This window comes from Meles meles, chromosome 16 (genome assembly GCF_922984935.1).
Source record: "Meles meles chromosome 16, mMelMel3.1 paternal haplotype, whole genome shotgun sequence".
Classification (NCBI taxonomy): domain Eukaryota; kingdom Metazoa; phylum Chordata; class Mammalia; order Carnivora; family Mustelidae; genus Meles; species Meles meles.
Genome location: NC_060081.1, coordinates 51,063,895 through 51,090,448, shown reverse-complemented (window position 1 = coordinate 51,090,448; position 26,554 = coordinate 51,063,895).

Below are 26,554 nucleotides of genomic sequence, written 5' to 3'. Positions count from 1 at the left end.
TTCGCCACAAACTTTTTCGCTGTGTAACCTATTGGCTGTAAGGCAGTTTTGCTATAAAAGATGAAATAACCAAAACCAAAAGGCAGACATTCATTAAGAAGAACATAATGAAACATAAAAATTAAAAAAAAAAACAAAATCAAAAAAGACTTGTGAAATATAAAGTACTTGGATACTTTAAAAATATGTATAGATTCAGGGCCATTCTGCATGAATAGCTGATTTGATACTGTGGATTGAAAAGCACTTGTTTTGAAAGTCTTGTCATTGATATTAGTAGACTTTTTTTTTGCTTGTTGATTTGTCTCCTTGTTCAGCATCGCACTTTTTCTTTTTTGCTGAAATTTCTTCCTTCATTCGGAGAGATATCAGTTTCCAGATACTAGGATGCATCCTTGTTCCTGATCTTTGCATTGTGTATGCTGGTTCTTGGCATAGTGTCACATGTCTCTTGATAGACATTCTAAAGTTGTGTGTGAAGTGGGGTTTCAAAGCTCTGCACCACTCTATAGACCATGATGAGGGCTAAGATATGTATAATATAAAAATGGGAGTATTGCGTCAATGGAGAAATGAAACCAAACCATCAGCTAGTTGGTGACCCCAATAAATCATCAAGCCAGACGGTCATCCAGTTCTTTATTTCAGTCTTTTATGGAAGAACTGCCTTATTAGCTAATTAGCTAATTAGTTATGCAGCAAACTGTGTGCAGTAAAAATGCTTGTGTCAAAGATGCTGACGGTGAAACTACCTTGAACCACTGCTGTCAACCTCAGTCTGGTGAGGGAGCTGGGGGAACATCCCATGATTCCACTCTGTTCCCCGGCCCCCCTGCCTCCCTCCCTCCAGACATCTCCTGCTTGTTCAGTGCTTCTCTTTGGTCAGACCCCACTGGAAAGCAGAGGGCAAAGCTGCTGATGCACCGATGGTGCAGTTCATAGAGGTCAGCTTCAAGGGCAGTAGGAAAGGGGGCACAATGGATCTGAAGGAGAATGTCCAGGTCATAATCATCTGGAGCAACACTAACTTTATATTAACAGTAATTCTTCCAACAACCCAAATAATTTGAGTTTGTTCCTTTAGAAACAAGCCAGAATTAAGTTGGGGGGAAAGGGAAAGATTTGCTGTATAGTTGAATAGTATGAATAAAATTGCTCTGAGGTGGGATGCTGCCACTGAATCTTCCTGATATGAAAACATTTTTTGAAGGCTTTTACAAGTAAATAATTGATTTGTCATTTAAATAAATATTATTGATTTTTTAAAAAATAGCTTTTTTTTTTTTTAAAGATTTTATCTATTTATTTGACAGAGAGACCACAAGTAGGCAGAGAGGCCTGTCCAGAGATGACTATAATTCACCTTGCTTTAAAAAATATTCTTTGAATGTACTTTTTACTATCCAGTTGGCTTCCACAAACCCAATCTGACTAGCAGGGATTTTCTATAGTCACATGTTTGTCTCTGGTATGTCCATTATGGACATGACAACAGCCATTACATAAGCAAACCATAGAGGGTCTGATTTCTCACTTGATCTTGTATATTATTTCTTTTCCTTTGTGTTAGCTCTTCTGCACCTGTGTTTGAGTTAACTCTTGGCTCTGAGGACATTTGGGGGATGATTAGAATATTTAAAAAGCAGCGAGTAAACAGATCTTATAATTAGTTGATTGCCTGCGTAGCCAGACAGAAGAGATTGTTGTATTGTTACAGGAGCTCAAAGGAAGCACCCCTTGAGAACCCAATAAACTTCTACCTTTTCAGACCTGACCTGATCGTTTGGCATCAGAGACCACGGGGTCATGCACAGGACAAAAAGCTTCCTCTAGAACCTTTGTTGGAGGTAATTTGTTTTGAATGGGCAAGTGTTAAGCTGGCGGATTTAGTCATTGAGAGGACTTGAGAAATGGATTGGGCAGGATTGAGAAAGTGGCATTTTATTTTGTCTGTTGGGATTGAACTTCATTTCATGCTTCCACCAGCCAGAATAACAAGGAGGAGGAAGGATGAGAATAAAAGGAGAAAGCCATAGAGACAGCCAGAATACCTAACATAGATGGAGTTAGATGCATTCCCCTCACTATCTTTAACTCTCTTTTGGTGCTCCTGTCATTTCTGGAACTTCCCTGTCATGGTTCTAACACCATGCACTGTGATCACTTAATTTTCCTATCTTGTTCTCCTAGACCAACTCTCTTAACAGAACTTTTTTTTTCACAGATTTTATTTATTTATTTGACAGAGAGATCACAAGTAGGCAGAGAGGCAGGCAGAGAGAGAGAGAGAAGCAGTCTACCCCCCCCCCCCCCCCCCCCGCCGAGCAGGGAGCCTGATGCAGGGCTCGATGTGGGGCTCGATCCCAGAACCCTGGGATCATGACCTGAGCCTAAGGCAGAGGCCCTAACCCACTGAGACACCCAGGCGCCCCTTAACAGAACTTTTTACAATGATGGAAATGCTCTATATCGACCCTATGTCTCTTGAGTACTGGAAATGAGGCTAGTGTGACTAAGGGACTGTAATTTTAATTTTACATAATTTTTGTTAATTTAAAGTACATAGCCACATGTGGCTAGTTGCTACAATACTGGGCACCAGCGTTCAATATGATATGCTCTGTGAGGGTAGGGACTAGGTTGGTCCTTATTGTGTGCCTGAACAATAGTAGAGAATCAAGAAATATTTGTGATCTATAGCATGGAAAGAAGGAAGAAAGAGAGGGAGGAAGGATGGCACAATCTCACAAAAGGACAAGTGTATGTCTGGGAATTTAGAAAGATGGGCAACGCTGGGACTGAGTACCTCTTGGCCTGGAGAAGTTATTTTTTGCTCTATAACAATAAATAACTTGAAAGTACTAATTCTGAGGAGAGATTTGGAGGACAGAATCTCAGTTTAAATGTTCATTAGCCCTTTTTCTCCAGAGTCTGCAACTTATTTTCCCCCAAGCTTTCACATGTGATATAGTTAAATGCTTTTTGAGAAGCATTAGCATCTAGAACTCTGCGGGGATATGAAAAGTCACTCCCAACAAGTTGGTGGCTTAAACAGGGTGTCCCATGAGAAGATCAAACATCCAGGATGTGTGGTGGCTCTGGCCCTCATAAAGTGTGTGACATTAACCCCTTCATCTCCTTGCATGTCAGTTCTACCTTTCTAATAATATAGGGTAAAATGAGCTAATTCACTTTTTTTTTTTTTTTAATGAGCTAACTCCTAACGTTATAAAAATGTAGCAGGATACTTGTTGGCCTTTAAAAAAGGGAGCCCTTTAATATAACTTTATTTATAAAATGCATGTTCTTAGTTGTCCACCGGTCATTAAGAAGCCTTTTTTAGTCTGATACAGCTTCAGGTTGGGAATTACTTACAAATTGACAAACTAAGGAGGATGACTTAAAAAAAGAATTTGTGATGACCAAAACTTGCAGTAGCATTTCTTTTTTAAATGGCAGCTAAAACTATTTTAGAAGCGTTGGCTTGACTGCAAATAAACACTGACTCATTTAAGTTATTGTTACTACTGAATTCAATATTTACAATGCTAAATTTAAAGACATTCACTACTAATGTGTCATCTCAAAAAACAGTCTGAGTCATTTATTTTATCTCTTTGAAAAGACAAAATTTCACCTTTAAAAGATAAGAAAATCTAATTAAAAATTTTAAAAGATTTTATTTATTTATTTGACGGGGAGAGAGAGACAGTGAGAGAGAGAACACAAGCAGGGGGAGTGGGAGAGGGAGAAGCAGGCTTCCCGCAGAGCATGGAGCCCTATAAGGGGCTCAATCCAAGGACCCTGGGATCATGACCTGAACCAAAAGCAGATGCTGAACAACTGAGCCACCCAGGTGCCCCTTGTTAAATTTCCAGTCAAATTGATACATGTCATATATGCACAATAAATAAAATTTGGGCAACAGGGAAGAGGAGAAAACTTAATTGTTTTACCTCACTGATAGCAATTTGGTATACACTATTTTCATGTATTTTTTTCTGTACATCTTCCTGCTTAGTGGTTTAGGCCGCTGCCTTCGGCTCGGGTCATGATCTCTGGGTCCTGGGATCGAGTCCCGCATCGGGCTCTCTGCTCGGCGGGGAGCCTGCTTCCCTCTCACTCTCTCTGCCTGCCTCTCTGCCTACTTGTGATCTCTCTCTGTCAAATAAATAAATAAAATCTTTAAAAAAAATGTTATAATTTTAAGTATGTGGTATATACAACATGTTTATATTGCCCAGATTTTTATGATAAGTTATTAAATGTTCCAGACCTCCAGAAAATAATCTAATGCACATCATGTATTTGCCACCCAGATTTCACAGATAAGTTTTGACATATTTGTTGTAGATTTCTTTCTTGTTTCAGATATTTTTGTTTCTAAATACTAACCTACTCTAGACATAGTACCAAACTCATCCTATACCTTCCTTCTTTTTCCTTCCTGAAATTGTTCTCTGCTCTCATCCATGCTCTCCTACTTTTTCTACAAGTGTCTGATTCCACAATTTATAGTATCATCTCATGTGTTTAAAATCTGCATAAATGCTATTGTCTACCACTTGCATTCTTCATTCATTAAAAATTTTTTGAAATGTGTCCATGTTGGTACATGTACATCTGTTCATCCATTTTGATTGTTATACAGCATCCCATTTCTTTTTTTTTTAAGATTTTTAAAAATTTTATTTGACAGACAGAGATCACAAGTAGGCAGAGAGGCAGGCCGGGGTGGGGGGGGGGCAGGGACGGGAAGAAGGTTCCCTGCTGAGTGGAGAGCCCCATGTGGGGCTTAATCCCAGGACCCTGAGATCATGACCTGAGCCAAAGGCAGAGGCTTAACCCACTGAGCCACCCAGATGCCCCTATGGCATCCCATTTCTGAAAAGTCCCCAATTACTTAACCTATTTGCCTGTGATATATTAATTGCTTCCATAATTTTTATAATTACAACACTTTTGTAACAAACACCCTTTACTTACTCTTTATGAATACCTCTGAGAATTTTTTTAGGTAGATATCTAGGTCAATAGATTGTACGGTAGGAGCATTTTTAAATGTACTAGTTACTGTCAAATTACTCTTCCAAGTCATTGAAGTAATTTATATCCCGTCCACATTTATCTTTTTGTTGTTGTTGTTAGCAATGGTTACTTTCTTACTTTTTAAGTTGGTTAATTTGATGAGTATAAAGTAGTATCTCATCACTGTCTTAATTTCTGTGTCACTATTTCACTAATTTCTGGAGAGGCTGAAAATTCTTCATATTTGTATTGATCATTAGGATTTCTCCTTCTTTTCTGAATTCTTCCCCACATCCTTTGTACTTTTTTTTTTTTTTCCAATTGATTTGAAGAGGTCTTTGGACGACCTTTTGAACTTTAATAGGTAGAATATACTTAAATAACCTTATTTACCCAAATGAACTTCATTCATATTTAGTAACAATTTATTAACATGAGCATGATGAAAATTTTATAAAACACTTAAGACTCTAAGGTAACTTGAGAATCCTATTTCATAGGTATGAAGTCCAAACTGTGAACAGCACCTTTTTTGTTTTGTTTTGTTTTTAAGAATTCAGAGAAGAACCCACATAGCTTTTGGAGTCTTAGAAACAGTTCTATGGGTGACTGCCAAAAGCCACCAATGTCACCATTTTACGTGCCTAGAATGTCTATTTTCTCCACATGGAAAATAGAACTGATAATTAAAACAAAACAAAAAACATGTCCACTAATATTTTTTCTTTAGTTTGGGGCTGTCTTTGGGCCCACAGACTACAAAATCTAACTTCTAGAGATGTGTAAAAGGTAGAAAAATCTTACATGAAAAACCAAATCATCTAGACAAAATCAAATTTAGGCGGTTTTATAGTGTATAAAATTGTTGGATCAATATGTGGTATACCCGAAATTAATATAACTCTACAATGGTAAGGGTATTTGTGATTCAAGTCCTCCTGTATCTTCCACATGTCTGAAAATCAAAGCTTCTTTACCTACGGTTATAACTGTCAGTCCTTCTTGCTGTCTCTTCTCCCACTCTGTTCATGCTTGCGTTTCTTCTCATCATCCCAAAGTAAACCCTCTCTTGGTTACTTCCAGGAAGGTAGAACTAGGTGATGAACAGAAGCAATGCTATGTTGAGGCGAAGATGTCTGGAGTTCTTGGAATCATTCAGACCTGGAATGTTCTCACCGTGTCACTTTTTATCTAAATGGACTTGTTACTGATGTCCCAGATCCTGTATCTCCACCCATGAAATGATGGTATGAGAATTGTAATAATTCCCTAGCTCAAGTTCAGAGTCTATCTATCATAAGGCAGCCACCATATTAACTATGTCACATAGGGTGTCTCTCTTAATTAGGACTTACAGAGCAATCAGTAAGGAATAGGAAAAAGATTGGACAGGAGTTAAATAGTGGCAGCCATGAGGCAAGACACTTGAAAATCAGAAGGGGGTGCTGCAATGAGATGGGCAAACAACTCAGAAGAAATTACATGATGGAAAGTGAAGCAGAAAGAGAGAAAGAAAGAAAGAAAGAAAGAAAGAAAGAAAGAAGCCAAACACTTCTGCAGAGGCAAAACCCTCCATTTGTGTAATCCTTAAGGCACAGTCATAGTTCAGAGAGAGGTGTAGGGGACCAAGAGTTACTTAGAGCTCACAAACCACCAAGGCTATAATTGTGGTTTGCTTGAAGGAGTTAAACTCTTATTAATGGGAAGAAAATGCTTTTCTGGAACTGGTCATTCTGGAGTAATGGTGGGTAACAGATTTCATGCAGTTGATTTCAACTGTTTTCAACTTTCAAGGAGGGCATTGTTCATAGCAGCTGAGTGTTCCAAACAGTTTAGGGTTTAATACCTTCAAGCATAAACACCTCTTTAAAAAAAAATTACCCATTGTATATGGGAGTCATTATAAAAATCTACATTTTGTTACTCTGTCTTTTTAAGCCAAACATACTTATGTAATTTAACCTTTTCTTTCTGAATCAAGAGAATCATTATACATTTTAGTTTTTATATCATGTCATAATATAGTGATGCTCTTGGGATCTATTAATATTTAAGTGTCTGTGCTAGGCTATTTGAATCCCATGTCTGCCTTTAAATTTTTATTCTGCTTCTCTCTCGCTTTTATTTGTGATGTGCTGCCAAACATCTTACAAATATTTATAAAGTAAAAGTAATTAGGCTTTGAGTAAAGACCCAAGAATCTCTCTTTATCATTCAAACAACTTCACTCCAAATGTGCTGAGTGCCTAATGTCTGACAGGCACTGTGCTAAGTGCTCAGGATATAAAGATGAATAAACGTTGGTTTATTATAACTGGTGCATTATAAACTTTGCTGTGGCTAATAGGTCTGTAATTTCTTCTGTAAACTTCGAGACACCTGTTTTCATTACTTGCCAAACATTCTAAATTTCAGGTGCATTTGCACGGCTTGAAGTTGGTGAATATCTAAGCTTCCAGGAGTTAATAAATTCCACATACATATTAATGGCCATTGCATATTAGAAGGAACAGAGGAAATGCTAAGAGGAATTGGTGGCCATGCAGGGTTTGAAGGACTCTATGAGGCTTTCTACTGGCATGGTATTTAAATATTCCACATTTATGATAGAGACTTTTAGACAAAATGGGTTTGTGAAATTGTATTTTAAACTCTATCCTCTGTTCCAGAAAAAGATATAATAGACAATATTACTTATGAATTAAAACGATGTAGGCACGCTCTGAAGCAGAGGGAAACAGACTAAACAGATTTAAGGGGTAGGCTCACCGCATACCTGGTCTGAAGATAGGCGGGGGTGGCCACAATTTTTTTTAAATATTTTATTTATTTATTTGACAGAGAGAGAGGTCACAAGTAGGCAGAGAGGCAGACAGAGAGAGAGGAAGAAACAGGCTCCCCACTGAGCAGAGAGCCCAATGCAGGGCTCGATCCCAGGACCCTGAGATCATGACCTGAGCCGAAGGCAGCGGCTTAAACCACTGAGCCACCCAGGTGCCCCGGGGTGGCCACAGTTTAACTTCTGAGAGTACATGGTTGTAGCACCAATTTGGGTTTGGGAATTGAATTTGTCTCCTTATATCAACCTGAAGGTGACATTAGAATGTTCCTCTGTCACAAAAACAAACAAACAAACAAAAAATCAAAAGAGCCAGGATCAATGCTTAGTTACATCTCACATTTTTGTAAAGCTGCTGGAAAGAGACATCTCTGCAAACAGTACTGGTTTAAGCCTCTTGCTGGTTAAGAAGATATATTATTTTATAGGATAATAGTCCTCAGATACTAAAGAAAGTCTTAGTTCTGGATGTACACATCATGGGGGGGATTGGAGGGAGGCAAAACTGAAACCATTAGCCAGAGAGAGAGAAGCAAATCCACCCTAAGATCACCAATTCTTCTAGATTTGCCCAGGGTTTTTCTGGTTTTAGTACTAAAATTCTTATGCTCCAGGAACATTATCAGTTCTGGTCAGGGATTTGATGACTAGTTACCCTCCCCTCCCTTAACCTTAAAGTAAACCTGCAAACTAAAATGCTAAAGCACGTGAGAATAGCCTACATCAAGAGAGAAAGCCAACAAGATAAATAAGGACGCAAATTAACTCCTGATAAAATACAAAATGACTTCATAATAAATATGTATAAAGAAAGTAACAAAAATTATGAAACAAAACCAGTCAGCTATATATCAAGGCAGCTGGATATGGAGAAAAATCTCATAGAAATCCTGGATATGTAAGAAATGTATAGTCATTGAATATTAAAACACTAGCAGGTTATTCACAGTAAAAGTAGAATTTGTGAATTAGATGATATTACTGAGGAAGTCACTCATCATGCTACACAGACTGACAAAGTGAATAAAATCTTGGAAGAGAAATGTAATGGAAAATAGATTGAGATACCCTTAATATATATAGTTTTTGTAAGGAGAGTGGTGGTGGAAAGGAAATACTGAAATGGATTATGGCTGATGCTTTTATTACTGCCAGAAGGACGTGAGTCTTTGGATTGAAAATAAACACCAAGGGCCGATCAGATTAAACGAAATAAACTCAGAAAGACAAATTGAAGTGAAGTTGCAGAACATCAAGGGTAAATTGAAAAATGTTAATGTTACCCAGTAGAAAAAAGATTACATATAATGGATGGCAATTAGAGAGCAGACACCTCAGCTTCAAAAATAGATGCTTAAAAACCGTGGAGTAGTATCATCAAAATGAAAAGAGAAAGAAGCTAGAATTCTATATCAAACTAAACTGTCATTCAAAAGTGGGTAGTAAGTGAGCACATTTCCAGATGTGCATAAACCAAGGGTATACCCACCACATTCCTTCATTGAGGTTGCTACATACAAATCCTATACCAAGCTAAACTATTACTTGAAAGAGGGTATTAAATGAGTCCATTTCCAGATAGGCAAAAGGTAAGAGAGTTTATCAATCACAATCCTTCAATTAAAAAACAGTCTAGGGATACAAATGGGTGCAGCTACTTTGGAAAACAGTGTAGAGATTCCTTAAGAAATTCAATATAAAGCTATCCTAGGACCCTGCAATTGCACTACTGCGTATTTACCCCAAAGATAAAGAAGTAGTACAAAGAAGGGCCATCTGCACCCCAGTGTTCATAGCAGCAATGGCCACAGTCGCCAAACTGTGGAAAGAACTAAGATGCCCTTCAACGGACGAATGGATAAAGAAGATACGGTCCATGTATACAATGGAGTATTATGCCTCCATCAGAAAGGATGAATACCCAACTTTTGTAGCAACATGGATGGGACTGGAAGAGATTATGCTGAGTGAAATAAGACAAGCTGAGAGAGTCAATTATCATATGGTTTCACTTACTTGTGGAGCACAAGGAATAACATGGAGGACATGGGGAGATGGAGAGGAGAAGTGAATTGGGGGAAATTGGAGGGGGAGACGAACCATGAGAGAATTGGACTCTGAGAAACAAACTGAGGGCTTTGGAGGAGAGAGGAGTGGGAGGTTGGGTGAGCCTGATGGTGGGTATTAAGGAGGGCACATATTGCATGGAGCACTGGGTGTGGTGCATAAACAATGACTTCTGGAACACCGAAAAGAAAGAAAAATTTTTTAAAAAAATATTTTATTTATTTATTTGAGGGAGAGAGGATGCACGAGAGAGAACATGAGCAGTGGGGAGGAGCAGGGAGAGAGGGAGAAGCAGACTCCCGCTGAGCACAGAGGCAGACTCAGGGCTTGATCCCAGAACCCTGGGAACATGACCTGACCCAAAGGCAGATGCTTAACCAACTATGCTACCCAGGTGCCCCTAGGAAGAAGTATTAAAAAAAAAAAAAAAAGCTGTGAATAAGGAAGTTCATAAACTATATTGACTTAAGAAAATTAGTCACTAATTTTTTAAAAGACAAAACTAAAATTCCAGATAAAGAAGGGTGGAAAGAGGACCACAGAAAAAAGCTACTCAGGTGATTGAACCTGTTATGTTCAAATACTGTTTGGTTGACATCTCAAATATCTATTTGCTTTTATTCCTTGGAATTTAAATGTTTAACCATTCCCACTTTCTCCTAAGCAAGGGACATTTGAGAGATGGCAGATATTTTATCAGCTTATTCCCAGTCAGGGTGAGTTGCTGGGAGGAGTGGGGGGGGGGGCAGGGAGGGGTAATGGCAGGTATGGAACATTCTGGATAACTTTTAAAGTCACTGAGGTCTTCACAATGTGATGTCAGAGGTTTTTATGGGATCCAGACTTCTTCTTTTCTTCTCAATATGAATATTGAGAATCGACTGTGGTGCTTTTCTCTAAAGAACTTAAGAATGGAAACTTTAGTAAAGCGATGTCAATACTGTGATGTAGGGATTCACTTATGCTCCAGGGTGGCCCCAAATGGCTTCATGTATTTTGATGTCATCTCCATCTTTTTTTTAAAGATTTTATTTATTTATTTGACAGAGAGAGATCACAAGTAGATAGAGAGGCAGGTAGTGGGGGGGGGGGGGGGAAGCAGGCTCCCTGCTGAGCAGAGAGCCCGATGCAGGACTCGATCCCAGGACCCCGAGATCATGACCTGAGCCGAAGGCAGCGGCTTAACCCACTGAGCCACCCAGGCGCCCCTGTCATCTCCATCTTTAAGCTGTCTAAACGCTCCTGTTTGAATTATGTGGATGTAGGGCTTAAATATTTCTGTGTGTGTGTGTGTGTGTGTGTGTATAAACATATGTAGTTGAATAGTGATATAGTCTTATATTCTTTTATTCACTGTTTCTCAAACTCTGATTGCCAAAAGAAATACATTTCTGGCACAATAGGTTTGAGGGCCATAGAAGTTGGGTTTTAAGATTTTGTTGAGGAGAAAACAGTAGATCTGTGAAAAACTACTCAGGAAAAAAAAAGAGAGAGAGAGAGAGAGACCAAACAGGACAACATTTTAAAAGAACTGCCTTTGCATGGCAGTTTTGAACTCCATTGTTAAGTGGTTTCTCGCATGAGGCATGATTTTCCTAAATGATATCCTGAATATTTGCCAGAAAAATTAAAAATACATGTGCTAAGAAGTCAAGGCAAACCTACTTGAATGCAATAGGATTTATTACATTATCCATTCATTCATCATGGATTTATGTATATATACACACATATACATGCATTTATACATATATATATATAAATTCATCAAATATATGTAATATATACACATACACATACACACATACACATTTCTCTCTCTCTCTCTCCCTCTCTCCCTCCTAACTTCTGTGGGAGATAAAAGAAGTAATATAAAATCCATGTTCTCAAGAGCTTATTTTATAGCAGGAGAGAAAACAGTGTATCAACATACTGGTATTTAGGAATTGATGATGATGATGGAGGAAATAAGTGATGGCACAAGCAGCGTTTGGTTCAGAGCCAAACTAACAATATAATCAAGAACAGTTTTGAAAGTCGTTGAGAAGACGAAGCCATCCAAGAGGAAGTTAGAGATATTTGAGGAAGTATGGAAGAAGAAAAGAAACGAGCAGTCGGTGAATTGCTGAGACTAAAAGTGCTAAGGCAGAAATGGCCTTGGTGTGCTTGGGAGGAGGTGAGTGGATGAATCTAGCTGTAGCTGTAGGAGTGGTAGAGAAGGTAGAGAATATTTTTGGAAAGGTCCATTGAGCATAGAATGTCAAGTGTCTTGAATGCTGGCTAACAAGTATCTTTGAAAGTTACTTGAGCAAGAACATGATACAATGTTATATCTAACTGGCAAGTGATCATTGAATGAATTAGTAGGGGAGTGTCTAGATGCAAGATCAAATGCAAAGAACCTGACAAGAGCTTGCAAGACTCTGACCTATCTATGCCACAGCATGCATGGAAGAAAACAGACACATGCAAAGAGTAGTTCATAAGTCTGTGTTGTTACCAGGATGTGATGGGCAGAAAAGAACAGAGAGAATCATAGATAACCTGGCAGAGTTTGCAAACCTGGGTGAGCTGATTTTAGCAAGGACGAATAATGAATTTGACTTAGTAAACCACGATGTCCTTTTGCAAACATTAGTGGAGAATAATGTTTTAGAAATGTAGGGTACCCGGTTCAATTATAAATACCTCTTAAGGAGTTGTATGCCAAGCAAGTGTACTTTGGGTATATTGAGTCAGAATCTCAGAGTTTATAAACTTGTCCTTAGAAACCAGACATTTTGGGAAGCTTCACCCTACTCTAGAGTATTTTAATAGCTAGGAATTTGGTTATGGTTTGAATGTTCCTTCCAAAGCATATCTGTCAAAAGGAACTTTTTGCGATGATGGAAATATTCCTTATCTGTATTGTTTAATATGGTCTCCACTAATCCTGTGTGGTTTTAAAAAATATTTTATTGTGATAACATGTGTTTATTGTGTTTAACATGAGATCTACTCTCAACAAATCTTTAAGTGTACAAAACAGTATTGTTATCTATAGGTACAGTGTTATACAGCAGATCTCTAGAATTTACTGATTTTCCATAACTGTAACTTTGAGCCTGTTGATTAGCGACATTACATTCTGTTACATCCTTCCCTCAGCCCCTGGAAACCACCATTCTATTCTTTCATTTTTTTGAGTTAGACTATTTTAGTTGCCTTACATAAGTGGAACCATGTAGTATGTGTCCTTCTGCCACTGGCTTATTTCACTTGGCATACCATCCTCTAGACTCATCCATGTTGTCACATATTGTAGAATTTCCTTTTTCAGGGCTAAATAATATTCCACTGTAGATATGCTTTAAAAAAATCCCTCCATCTGATGATTGACATTTAGGTTGTTTCCATGTTTTGGCAATTGTGAGTAGTGCTGCAGTGGATCAACATGGGAGTTCTAATGTTGTCAATGATTTAATGTATATGACATCAAAATTACAGTTTACAAAGGCAAAAATAGGTAACTGGAACTACATTAAACTGAGAAACTTCTGATAACAAAGGACGTAATTTTCAGGATGAAAGGCAGTCTATGTGATGGGAGAAAATATTTGCAAGCCATGTATCAAATAGGGGTTATTTCCAAAATATATAAGAAACTCCTAGAATTCAATTGCAAAAAACCTAATAACCCAATTTAACAATAGACAAAGGACTTGAATACAACATTTCTCCAAAGAAGACATACACATGGCCATGAGGTATGTGAAAAGATACACATCACTAATCATCAGGGAAATGCAAACCCAAACCACAATGAGATATCAACCCATATCTTTTAGGATGACTATTTAAAAAATAAAATATGACAAGTATTGAGAATGTAGACAAGTTGGAACCAGTGGGAATGGCATACCTATTATGGAAAACAGCATGGAGTTTCCTCAAAAAATTAAAAATAGAATGCCAAATGAGCCAGCAGTACTATTCTGGGTATTTTTTCATATAGCTTTAGTGCAACTGAGGCTTTGAATTTTAATTTTAATAAAAATAAATGACTTTAAACTTAAATTTAAAGAGTCTCACATCACTGCTGGTTAGAGAACAAAGCAAAGTGGCCATATTGAACAACGCAGTGCTAAAGGATCGCTATGTCAGCATACTTGACAATACGTGGCTCTCTGAAGAATTCACATATGCCTTAGCATATGTGATTGCAATCTGAACTGTTAATAAAATTGTCCTTTGGGGAAATTTTTCCATTTATTGAGTCAACAAATACTTATTGCCATTTTCTTTGAGGGTAAGTGTTAGCTACAGAGGTGGAAGCAGTCATGGTCCTGCCCTCATATGGTTCATGGTTCATGGCTTACAGTGAAGGATGTTATTGAAGCAAAGTCACACAGTTGAAAATTGAGATGAGTACCATCAAATAAGGTAAAGTGTCTGCAGAGGATTGTAATGATGTTCTGACTTAGGCTGAGATGGTGAGGAAGTGGTGGAAAAAGACTTCCGAAAAGGCAGCATTTCAACGGAAACCTGACCGGTGAGTAGGAATTAGCTAAGGAAGGGGTAAAGCAGGGCGTAGCCTTGGTATGTCCAAAATCTTGCCGTACTGAGGAACTTGAAGAAGGTCTTTAGGACATACACAACTTGAATGTGTCCCCAGGAAGTCTGTTTGTTTAGCTTAGGCTAAACTGTACTGTGTGTGAACAATTTCTTCAAAATCTGCAGCTTCACACTGTCTGAAGGTAACCACCTTTAGAAATAGAGCTGTCCTCTTATTCTTTTTCATTCTCTTCTTGTTATTAAAACATGGATGTTTGGAGCCCTGGCTGTTATATGCAAACAATGAATCGTGGAACACTACATCAAAAACTAATGATATACTGTATGGGGACTAACATAACATAATAAAAAAACCTAATAAAATAAAACATGGAAGTTTTGAGTGGTACCTTGAGTAACGGGTCCCAATTCTTCACTGCTTCTCTGTCATGGTATTACATACACCCACGCCCTCTGCCATAGGACATTGTAGTATTTCTCTCCAGAGTGGCTGGAATACTGTTCCAGCCCATCAGCACGGGACATGGCCATGGGAGTTGTTTTTTGCTAAAGGAATGGGAATCGATGTGATGTGAGCAGGGAGTATAAATGTGCTTTCATTCTTTGGCTTTATCTCTTATGCTTCCACCATCCTCCTTCAACGTCATCTGTCCTATATAGCTGATGGTTTATCATGAGGTGGAGACTTCAAATCAACTGGCAGCCCAAGCTAAATACTGCCAATTAATGATGAAATTAGATCAGCATCAGTCCCACTATAGAAAGTAGAGTGAAACAAAAGAAATATTTTTTATAAGCCATGTAGCTTATTGAGTTATTGTTATGCAGCGTAGTAGCAGTTGAAGACTGACTCATATAGAAGGATGTTTTTATTCTTACTGGATGATTGGCTAATTATATACCAGCGTATTCTCAACTGGTCCTTGAATTTTTCACTTGTATTTCTTTTTCTTTGTTAAGAGAACTTGAGACATAGTGAATAGATGCGGAACTTGAGGCCGAGTATTTTTATGAGGGTTGGTTGGAGCAATGAAGGTCTCACACCAGTTTTGCTTAGATGGCCTTCATGGTTATTCTGATTCCATTCTTTTAGAAGGATCTGAGTATAATAACAAGGGGACAGAACATAGGTGACATGTCGTTCCTACCCCCCCCCCCCACAAAATAACAAAGCCGGGGAGTGCATTGGGCACATATGAAGAATATAACTTTTCCACAGCCCAACAGGTAGGTGAGTAATAAAAGCAAATCATTAAGATAAAGAATGATGGATATTATAATGTGTAAGGGAACTCTGGGCTTCACTCAGTAGTCATTTCTTCCACACAGTTTCTTCCCTTAAATAAGTTCATATAACTGGATAGCATATCGTAAATATTTGCTGTTATTTTTTTCTAATTATTTCCTTCTTGAATGGACTTTGGTTCCTTCCTTCAGCTCTCAGAAGCTTCAGTCTTGGTGGTTCCCCTTCCCTTACTTTTGCGTGTGCTTGCATGCACACGCACATGCACACACCCACGTTTTTAAGTTGGATGAAATATTTGATGTTACTTAAGTTTGAGCTTAATAATTTTAATACCATAATTACCTCTAATTCATGTTCCATAGTGAGGTTTTAGGTTTTCTGCCTCTAGTTATTGTTTCTGACAAAAAAAAATGTAGAACCCATCTTCTTCATTTAAAAAAGCATTACTATGATTATATTCCAAGAATGGATAATTCTTTAATTGTCTGTGACAAAAGTGGTTAAAAGTTTGCCTCTCACTCTTTCACTTGAAGTTTGGGAGTCTTTGTTAATTTCCTTCTCTTGTATCAGCTATTTATTATAGGCTTTTCCTTAGGGTTTAGTGTTTGAGCAGAGGTTTTTGTTTGTTTGTTTAGGTCTGAACTCCTTACAAATCTTGACATAAATTCTGTTGAAAAGAAATGAAACAAATACCTAGTAATATCCTACTGAATTCTAAGCTAATTATGGAAGAGAGGAATTATGTGAATCAAAGTGTTTTCTTAACTATGTTTAGTTTTTGACAAGATCCCTTTAGGGAATCTCTGTTGTCTTGTTACCTTCAGTATTGGGCAGAACATGAAGAATTGTAGAAGTTAGGAAGAAATACCAAGTGGATCAAGTTCTTATGCAAAACCATCTGATTTCTCTGTCTTCTTTAATCATTATTGGGGTAGATCATACAAAAGAATGGCTAAAGAGGCAAGAATGGGCCCATTCTTTCTTGTAAGTAGTATGTAATTTGTTCTTGCTTTTGTACCCATTTTGACAATCTCTATCTTTTAACTGGGAGTTTAGAACATCCTCATTCAAAGTGGTTATCAATGTAATTATATTAGAATCTATTATCTACATTTTTTCTCATTTTTTTCTTTTCTCTTGAGTTAATTGAACATTTTTAATGATTCCATTTTGTCTCCTATGTTAACTTCCACATAACTTCTTGTTCATGTTTTAGTGGTTGTTGTGGGCTTATAAAGCACATTTTAAATTAATCTGAGTCTACTTTCAAAGAATGTTATGCCACTTCACATGTACTATGAAGACCTGAAAACAGCATATTCCCAATTCCTTTCTCCCATTCTTCATGCTATCACTGCCGTATATTTTACCTTCACATATGTGATTCATGCATATTACACTGTTACCATTTTTGCATTAGGAAGTTTTCTTTTATAGTAATTGCAAATAAGAAGATATTATTTTACGTTTAATTATTCCATTTCCAATGCATTTCCTTTCTTTGTTTAGATTCAGGCTCTTGACTGATACATTCCTTCTGGCTGAAGAACTTCCTGTTATATTTCTTATAGAGTAGTTTTGATGTTAGTGAATTCTCTTAGTTTATGTTTGTCTGAAAAAAGTTTTTTTCCTTCTTTAGTTTTTGAAAGATATTTTTGTTGGGCATGGAATTCTGGCTTGACAGGGTTTTTCTTTTAGAACTGTAAAGGTGTTAAAGTGTTTCTTTCTTACATGGTTTCAGATGAAAAATTTTATTCTTATTCATCTGTAGGTAATGTGTCTTTTTTCTCTGGATACCTTCAAGATTTTCTATTTTTATTTGAGTTTTAAAAGATTGAATACGATTTCCTAGCTGTGTGTGTGTGTGTGTGTGTGTGTGTTGGTATTAACTTGCTAGATGTTCTTTGAGTTTCTTGGATTTGTTGTCTGGTGTCTTATATTAGTTTGGACAATTCTCAGGTATTGCTTACTCAAATATATATAAAAAAAAAACTCTTAAAATTTACAGTGGGCTCAGATTGACATTGCTTCTAAGTTACTAGTGAAACAAAACTCAAATATTTTCTGGAAAAAAAGCCATTTTGCCAGGTGTATCAAGTAAATACTTCCCAGTATGAAGTTCCAAGAATCATGAATTTTGCATCAAAAAGTCACCAAACACATGAAGGGAAAGGTACCATGAGGGAGGTCAGAAGAGCAAATATAGAATCAGATGTGTAAATACTGGAAACATGACAGTAATCAGATATGGTATATAACATAAGTGCTTAATATGTTTGCTATGCTCTGAATGTCTATGTCCCCTTTCCATTCTCTGCAAATTCATATGTTGAGCCTAACCCATTAGGTGATGGTATTAGGAGGTGGGAACATTGGGAGGTGATTAGGTCATGAGGGAGGAACCCTTGTGAATGAGATTAGTACCTTTATAGAAGAGGCCCCAGAAAGCTAGGTTGTTCCTTGTACCATGTGAAGTTATAATGAAAAGACAGTGGTCCAAGCAGCAGGCCCTTACCAGACACTAAATCTACTAGTGCCATGATCTTGGACTTCCCAGGCTCCAAAATGTTGTTTTAAGCCACCAAGTTTAAGTGTTCTTGTTATAGCAGCCTGAAAAGATTAAAACAATGTTTAAGTAAATAAGAGAGAGTGTTAAAAATATAATTAAAAAATAAGGACAGGAGCAAGACATTATCAAAATGACCAGGCAAATATTCCAACTAAATTCAACTGAAAAACATAATAATTAAAAATAGAAATGGAGTGGGTTGTTAAACAAGGCATACATTGTTGTAAACAAACAAAAAAAGTCAATGAAGTATAATGGAGAAATGAAATCACATACAGAAAATATATATACGTCACATATATATAAAATTTAAACACATTTTATATATGCAAAAGATTAGAAAAAAAGGAACAAAGGAAGAAAATACCTTACATACTCATAAATGGAGTTATGGAAGGAAAAAACACAAACAATGAAGGAAAGGTAATATTTAAAGAAATAATGGGTAAGTGCTTTCCAGAATTGATGTAAAGCATGTCTTCAATTTCAGGAAAACTCAATCAGGATAAATAAAAGCAAGATATATTTAAACATGTTGTAAAACTATACGGCCAAAGGCAAAACCTTTATTTTAAAAGCAGCCAGAAAAAAAGAGAAATAGCAAAAATAAGATTGAAAACTGATTTCTTGACAGCAACAATAAAATAGAAGACAGTGAACATTATCTTCAACTTTGTCAGAGAAAATAACTGTTAACTTAAAATTCAGTATCCTTTAAATTGACCTCTCAAAGACAAAGGAAACATAAACATAAAAATATATTAACTTACTATTGGGACTATATCAAGATAAAAAGCTTCTGGATAGCAAAGGAAACAACAAAACTAAAAGATAACCTACTGAGTGGGAGAAGATATTTGCAAATGGCATATCTAATAAAATGTTAGTATTGAAAATATATAAAGAACTCACACAACTCAGCACCAAAAAACCAAATAGTCCAATTAAAAATGGACAGAAGACATGAACAGGCATTTTTCCAGAGAGGACATACAGATAGCCAACAGACATATGAAAAGATGCTCAACATCATTCATCATCAGTGAAATACAAATCAAAATCACAATGAGCTATCACCTCATACCTGTCAAAATGCTAAAATAAAAGACACAAGAAACAAGAAGTGTTGGTGAGAATATGTAGAAAAAGGAAACTTTATGTGCTGTTGGTGGGAATGCAAACTGGTGCAGCCACTGTGGAAAACAGTATGGAGGCTCCTCAAAAAATTTAAAATAGAAGAAGGGAAGGTGAACCATGAGAGACTATGGATTCTGAAAAACCACCTGAGGGTCTTGAAGGGGTGAGGGGTGGGAGGTTGGGGGAACAGGTGGTGGGTATTAGGGAAGGCACGTATTGCATGGAGCACTGGTGCAAAAACAATGAATGCTGTTACGCTGAAAAGAAATTAAAAAAAAAAAAAGAAGAAGTACCATATGATCCAGTAATTCCACTACTGGGTGTTTACTCAAAGAATATGAAAACACTAATTTGAAAAGATATATACACCCCTATGTTTCTTGAAGCATTGTTTGTAATAATCAGATTATGGAAGTAACCCAAGTGTCCATTGATAGATAAAGAAGATCACACACACACACACACACACACACACACACACACACACACACACACACACACCCCTGTACCGGAACATTACTCAGCCATAAAAAGAATGAGATCTTGCCATTTGCAACAACATGGATGGAGCTAGAGGGTATAATGCTAAATAAAATCAGTCAGAGAAAGACAAATACCCTATGATTTCACTCATATGTGGAATTTAAGAAACAAAACAAAGACAAAAACAAACCAAGAAACAGATTCTTAACTATAGAGAACATACAGCTGATTATCAGAGGGAGGGGGGGTGGGGGGAATGGATGAAATAGGTGAAGGAGATTAAGAGCACACTTATCATCATGAGTACTGAGTAATGTACAGAATTGTTAAATCACTATATTGTATATCTAAAATTAATATAATGCTGTATGGCAAATAGACTGGAATTTTAAAAATATTTGTTAATTTATAGATTCTCATTTAAAGAATTTCTAAGATATGTTTTTCAGGAAAGAGAAAATAATCTTAAAAGCTCTTGAAATGCAAGGAATTCTAAGCCAAAAATATGGTATCTGTTTTTATCTAAATAAATATTTACTATAAAAAACAAAAATAATATCTAATTTATAGGTTAGAAAAATAAGACAATGGTAAAATATTGAATAAGAAACATAATCAACAGAGGAATGTTCAGTTCTAGGGTCTTGGTTTTTATATTGATTTAACTTTACATTGTGTTGCATAAAATTCCCTTACTCAGGATTTTTAGGGGAACAACTAAAAAAGAAAAAATAGTAAAAGACAAAAAATACAATGGGAAAAATTAATAGTAAAGAAGGTAACAGGACAGAGAGGTATGAAAAACAAAAAGCACAAAATAAGGTAGTAATAAATCCCAAGTAGATCAGTAACCATTTCAAAAATAATAGACTGTATAAAAAAACAGAATCCAGGAATATATTGCTTACCTATGACATAATTAAATTTGTAAGGTCCTTTGGATAGGAAAAGATCTACTAGGGCGCCTGGGTGGCTCAGTGGGTTAAGCCGCTGCCTTCGGCTCAGGTCATGATCTCAGGGTCCTGGGATCAAGTCCCGCATCGGGCTCTCTGTTCAGCAGGGAGCCTGCTTCCCTCTCTCTCTCTCTCTCTCTCTCTCTCTCTGCCTGCCTCTCTATCTACTTGTGATCTCTCTCTGTCAAATAAATAAATAAAATCTTTAAAAAAAAAAAGAAAAAGATCTACTAGGCAAATGGTAAGTAAATGCAAAATCTGTCTTTTTGCAGATTTTGCAGATTTCCTAGGCAAATGCAAAATCTGTGTAAGCATAGTTACAGAAGAAAAATAAATAAATAGTATAAAGATTAGAAAGGTAGAACCAAATCTATCATTAGCCATATATGAATATCTATTAAAAAATACAAAAGAAACAATTGGGAAATGGTTAGAATTGTTAAGAGCTTAACAAAGAGGTTGGCTATCAAATTACTGTATAAAAGTAATTTGCATTTCTATATATTTGCAGAAAATAGAAAATGAAATTTAGAAAGTGATTTCTTATCACAGTAATTCTATCTTTTTATCTTTCTAGTCTATCATCTACTTAACTTTATCATTTCTCTATAATACTAGGATTAATCCTAAATTTAATGTAACTTTTGAAGAAAAATTGTAAAATTTTGTTGAGAGGCATTGAAAAGGATTGAAATAAGTAGAGCAATACCATATTCTTGGAAGGGAATACTAAATCCTTTTAAGATGTTCAGGTCGCCCCAGAATTATCTGCAGATCCTATATGCTTCCAGTGAAGGCAGAGAATGGACCCTTACAAGCTGTTTCTAAATTTTATACAGGAGAGCAAATGATCAAGAATAGCTGAGAGATTCATGAAGAAGTAAGGTGTGGGGGGGTGTGGAGGTGGGGTGGGATGAAGATGGCCCTTTAATATATTAACACTTATGATAGAACTACATAGAACTGACAGAGTGGTATGGTACAAGAATAAACTGGAAGAAAAAAGTGAGGACAATGGTGAAAACTTGATATAATGTCCTAAATGTAACATAGATGGCAGTGGAGATCAGTGGGAAAAGGATGAATTATTCACTGAATAATGCTGGCGTTATTGGTTAACCACAAGGAAAAAGAAAATGTAATTGTAGCCTTACCTCACACTGTTCACAACTTGCTTTATCTAGAGCCCCAAATGCTTTTGAGGGACTTTCTCCTGTCATAGTGACCACTGGAATGGTGGCAAATGTCATTGGTTTTATTCTATAGGACGGGAAGTTTCTCTAAACATTCATAGAGGAAAAGGCCCAAATAGAGAAGCTTCTAGAAGTTACCAATGGGTAGCAAAGCTGATTCGGCTCTTCAGAAATTTAGCAGTTGGTTGTCACATAAAGAACATATACAAATAAATACTGGATTCAATTCTCTGGTGATTCTAAGTAACATTTTAGAACCCTAACACTTCTAAGTACATTTCCTTTCCTTTAAGAAAAAGTTAAGTGCTAATGTTGTTGCCGGTTTGCCAAGTGAAATCTGGCAAGTGTTACTAGTACATATGTAAACTGTAATTAAATTCTTAATGTAAAGCTATACAATTCACTGCTTTGAAAATAATACTCAGCTACAAAGCCACCCTACATTCTTTTACTAATAAGTGTTGACTGGAGTTTGAGGAACAGTATTTTCTGGCCTGGTTGATGAATTCAAGTGACAAGTTTTATGTTTTGTTAGAAGCTGACATTTTCTCAGAGGAGGTAAGAAATGGTAACCTAAGTTATGAGGCAGAACTCAGAAGCTCCTCTTGAATATAGAGCAAGCCATTTATGGTGTGGGGAGGAGATAATCTCACAGAGATAGTCAAAACACTTGGAGAGAGGGAGGTCACATCTCTAACCTTGGTAGATATTGGACAAGCCCTGTCCTTCTGTGCTCCATCTAGCTAGGTTAGGGGATTTTCATAAGTGATGTAGACAAGAGTTAACTAACGGACAGAGGGATTCCTTGTTTTTTTTTGGAACTAACAAGTATTCATACAAATAAAGTATACAATTCATATCATAAAAATTCTATATGGTTTTTCATGTAGATCTAGTAGATATGATACACAAAATATATTCTCAGCCACATATACATATGATGTGCTTCTGCATCACATCTAGGGACAACCTGCAGAAGTATCATCTGGGGTGTTTGTTTATTCCATCTGATAATCAGAAAACCTTTCCTTACAGGTAAGTTATAGAGGAATTCACCCATGCAAACTTCCACAACTTGTTTGATCTCATTTTTTATATTAGATCTTTCATTTGATGGTAACTGTAGTTTATTCTTATGTATAGTGTGAGGTGAGTATTTAATTGTTTTTTATCTTTTCTCAAGTGGCAAGCCAGTTATCTCAGAACCATTTATTAAAAGTTCATCTTTTGGAGAGGGGCGCCTGGGTAGCTCAGTGGGTTAAAGCCTCTGCCTTTGGCTCAGGTCATGATCTCAGAGTCCTGGGATCAAGGGCCACATTGGGCTCTCTGCTCAGTGGGGAGCCTCCTTCCCCCCCCTCTGCCTGCTTCTCTGCCTACTTGTGATCTCTCTCTGTCAAATAAATAAATAAAATCTTAAAAAATAAAGTTCATCTTTGCCCTTGTGATTTAAGATGCCACCTTTATGATGTATTGAAGTTACATGGTTGTTTTTTATCTATTTCTGGACTGTCTATTCCATTCCATTGTTCTTTTCTATTGCCTATGATGCTCCTTTAAAACACACACACACACACACACACACACACACACACACACACACACACAGTGCCCCATTCAAGAATCTTTGTGAGTAGGTCTCAAAATGTGCATTTGCGGTAAGTTCCCCAGGTGATTTTCATGTGTACATGGTTGTTCCTTTCTGAATTCGCCAGGAATTTTAATAAATTTTCTTATCTTTCCAAGAAAGTAGGTTGTCAGCAAGTACAAAAGGATAGATTGTGATCAACAACTATGGTATGGGGAGAATTGCGGTCCTCCCCCTCAGCAGTTTATTTTCAGGCTTCATTTAGACAAATGTGCATCATTTCAAACAAAATAGTCTGAGGTCTGGTACAAGATGGTAGACTCTATGCAAATATTCCTCTCTTTCCCCAAACCTATTAAAACATCAATGAAATATTAAAAGAATAAATTCATAAAGTTGCCGAAAGTAGATGGGGGGGATATAGGAAAACATAAACAAAGTTTTGGGTTAATTTCTGGAATACAGAAGACAATCTCATATCAATTCTTCATCTATTGCTGCATAAAAAATGATCCCGAAATTAGGTGGCTTAAAACAATAATATATATCTATTATCTCACATGTTTTCCGTGGGCCAGGAATTTGAGAGCAGCTTAGCTAGGTGGCTCTGGCTCAGGGTCTCTCATGAAGCTGTGGTCAAGATGTCAACTGGAATTAATTGGGACCAGAAAGCCTGCCTCCAAAGATGGCTCATTGATGTGACTGGCAAGCTATTGGCAGGCCTCAGTTCCTTTCCAGAAGTTCTGGCAAAAAATTGACTTACTTGACATTCCATTCTAGGAGTGATAACATTGATAAATAATGAAAATTGAGAGAGGAAGAGGGAAAGCAGTATAGTAGAAATAAAAATCTTATTAAAAATGGATATAAAAGGGGCACCTGGGTGGCTCAGTGGATTAAGCCTCTGCCTTCGGCTCAGGTCATGATCTCAGGGTCCTGGGATCGAGCCCCACATTGGTCTCTCTGCTCAGCAGGGAGCCTGCTTCCCCCTCTCTCTCTACTTGCTTCTCTATCTACTTGTGATCTCTCTCTATATATCAAATAAATAAAATCTTTAAAAAAATGGATATAAAAGAAAACTGGAAGGTGAATGGATAAACAAAATGGTACATAACTATACAATGGACTATTATTTACCAATGAAAAGGAATGGGCCGTTGACACATGCTACATTAAAAATGAATTTCAAAAACATTATGTGGAATGAAAGAAACCAGACACAGTCATTATGCTATATGATTCCATTTATTTAAAATGTCCAGAAAAGGCGGGACACCTGAGTGGCTCAGTTGGTTAAGCGGCTGCCTTCGGCTCAGGTCATGATCCCAGTGTCCTGGGATCAAGTCCCATATCGGGCTCCTTGCTTGGCAGGGAGCCTGCCTCTCCCTCTGCCTCTGCCTACCTCTCTGCCTACTTGTGATCTTTCTCTCTCTGTCTCTCTCTCTCTGACAAATAAATAAATAAAATCTTAAAAAAAAAATGTCCAGAAAAGGCAAATTGATAGGGCCAACAAGTAGATTAGTGGTTGTCTGAGGCTCAGGTGTGTGGGGCAAGAGATATATTTTGTAAATGGGCACGGGGGCGGGGGGGGGGTTTACTGGGGAAACGAAATGTTCCAAAATCGACTTATGATAAAGGTTGTACCATCGGTAAAGTTACTAAAAATCATTATATTGTACACTTGAAATGGGTGGGTTTTATTTTATGATATATAAAATATACTTAAGTAGAGTTGAAAACAAATATATTTAGGGGCACCTGGGTGGCACAGTTGTTTGAATGTCTGACTCTTGGTTTCTGCTCAGTTAATGATCTCTGGTCCTGAGATCGATGCTCCGTGCAGACTCTGCTGGTCCCTCTTCCTCTGCTCCTCCACTCACCTGATCGTTCTCTCGAATAAATAAATAAAAAATCTTTAAAAAGAAAACAAAAAACCCCAAATACATTTAATGTAAAAAATAACTGCAATATAATACTTTTATCGTACTTGTCATATTAATAGTAGTATAGGTAAATAAATACGAAATAGCAACCGCTCTAAGGAAAGAGAATTTGAGTGATGGTGTGATGTGTGGTGCTCTTTTTTTCCAATAATTTTTTTATTTGAGTGTAATTGACACACAATGTTACATTAGTTCCAGGTGTACAACATGGTTATTTGACAAGTTTATACATTATGCTATGTTCACCACAAATGTAGCTACCATCTGTCACCGTACAACACTATTAAAATATTATTGACTATATTCCTTACACTTTGCTGTTTATTTTCTTGACTTAGTCATTTCATAGCTGGAAGCCTGTATCGCCCACTCCCCTTCACCCATTTTGCTCATTCCCCCCCAACCCTAATCCCTCTGGCAACCATCAGTTTGTTCTCTGTATTTATGAGTATGAGTCTGCTTTTTGTTTATTTCTTTATTTGTGTTTTTTAAAGATTTATTTATGGCACTCTTAAAACAGACTTTTAAAACATACTATTTATTTTTTCTTGATTACAAATGTAATATATCTTCAGTGTGATCGTTTTAGAACATTAAGATATGTACAATGAAGGAGATAAAAATTACCACACTCTCCCTGCCCAGGATAACCATTATTAACATTTAGGGTACACATTTCCAGATTTTTTTTTTCTATTTTAAAGCAGAATTTAAATGTGTAGAAAATTCCGTCTTCATGAAGCTATGAGGAAGCTTTCATTTTATTTGGTGTCTTGAGGAAATCATTATGAATTATATAATCATATGTATCACAGTGTTAATAAAAATGATGGTTGAACTTCGAAAGAATGGGAAGTGTGAACTCAATAGAGCGTCATAGCAAATTTAATTGGCAACCATGAGTTAGATAATTTGATTACCCTTCCAAATTACAATGCTAGAATGTGCTTTAGAGTC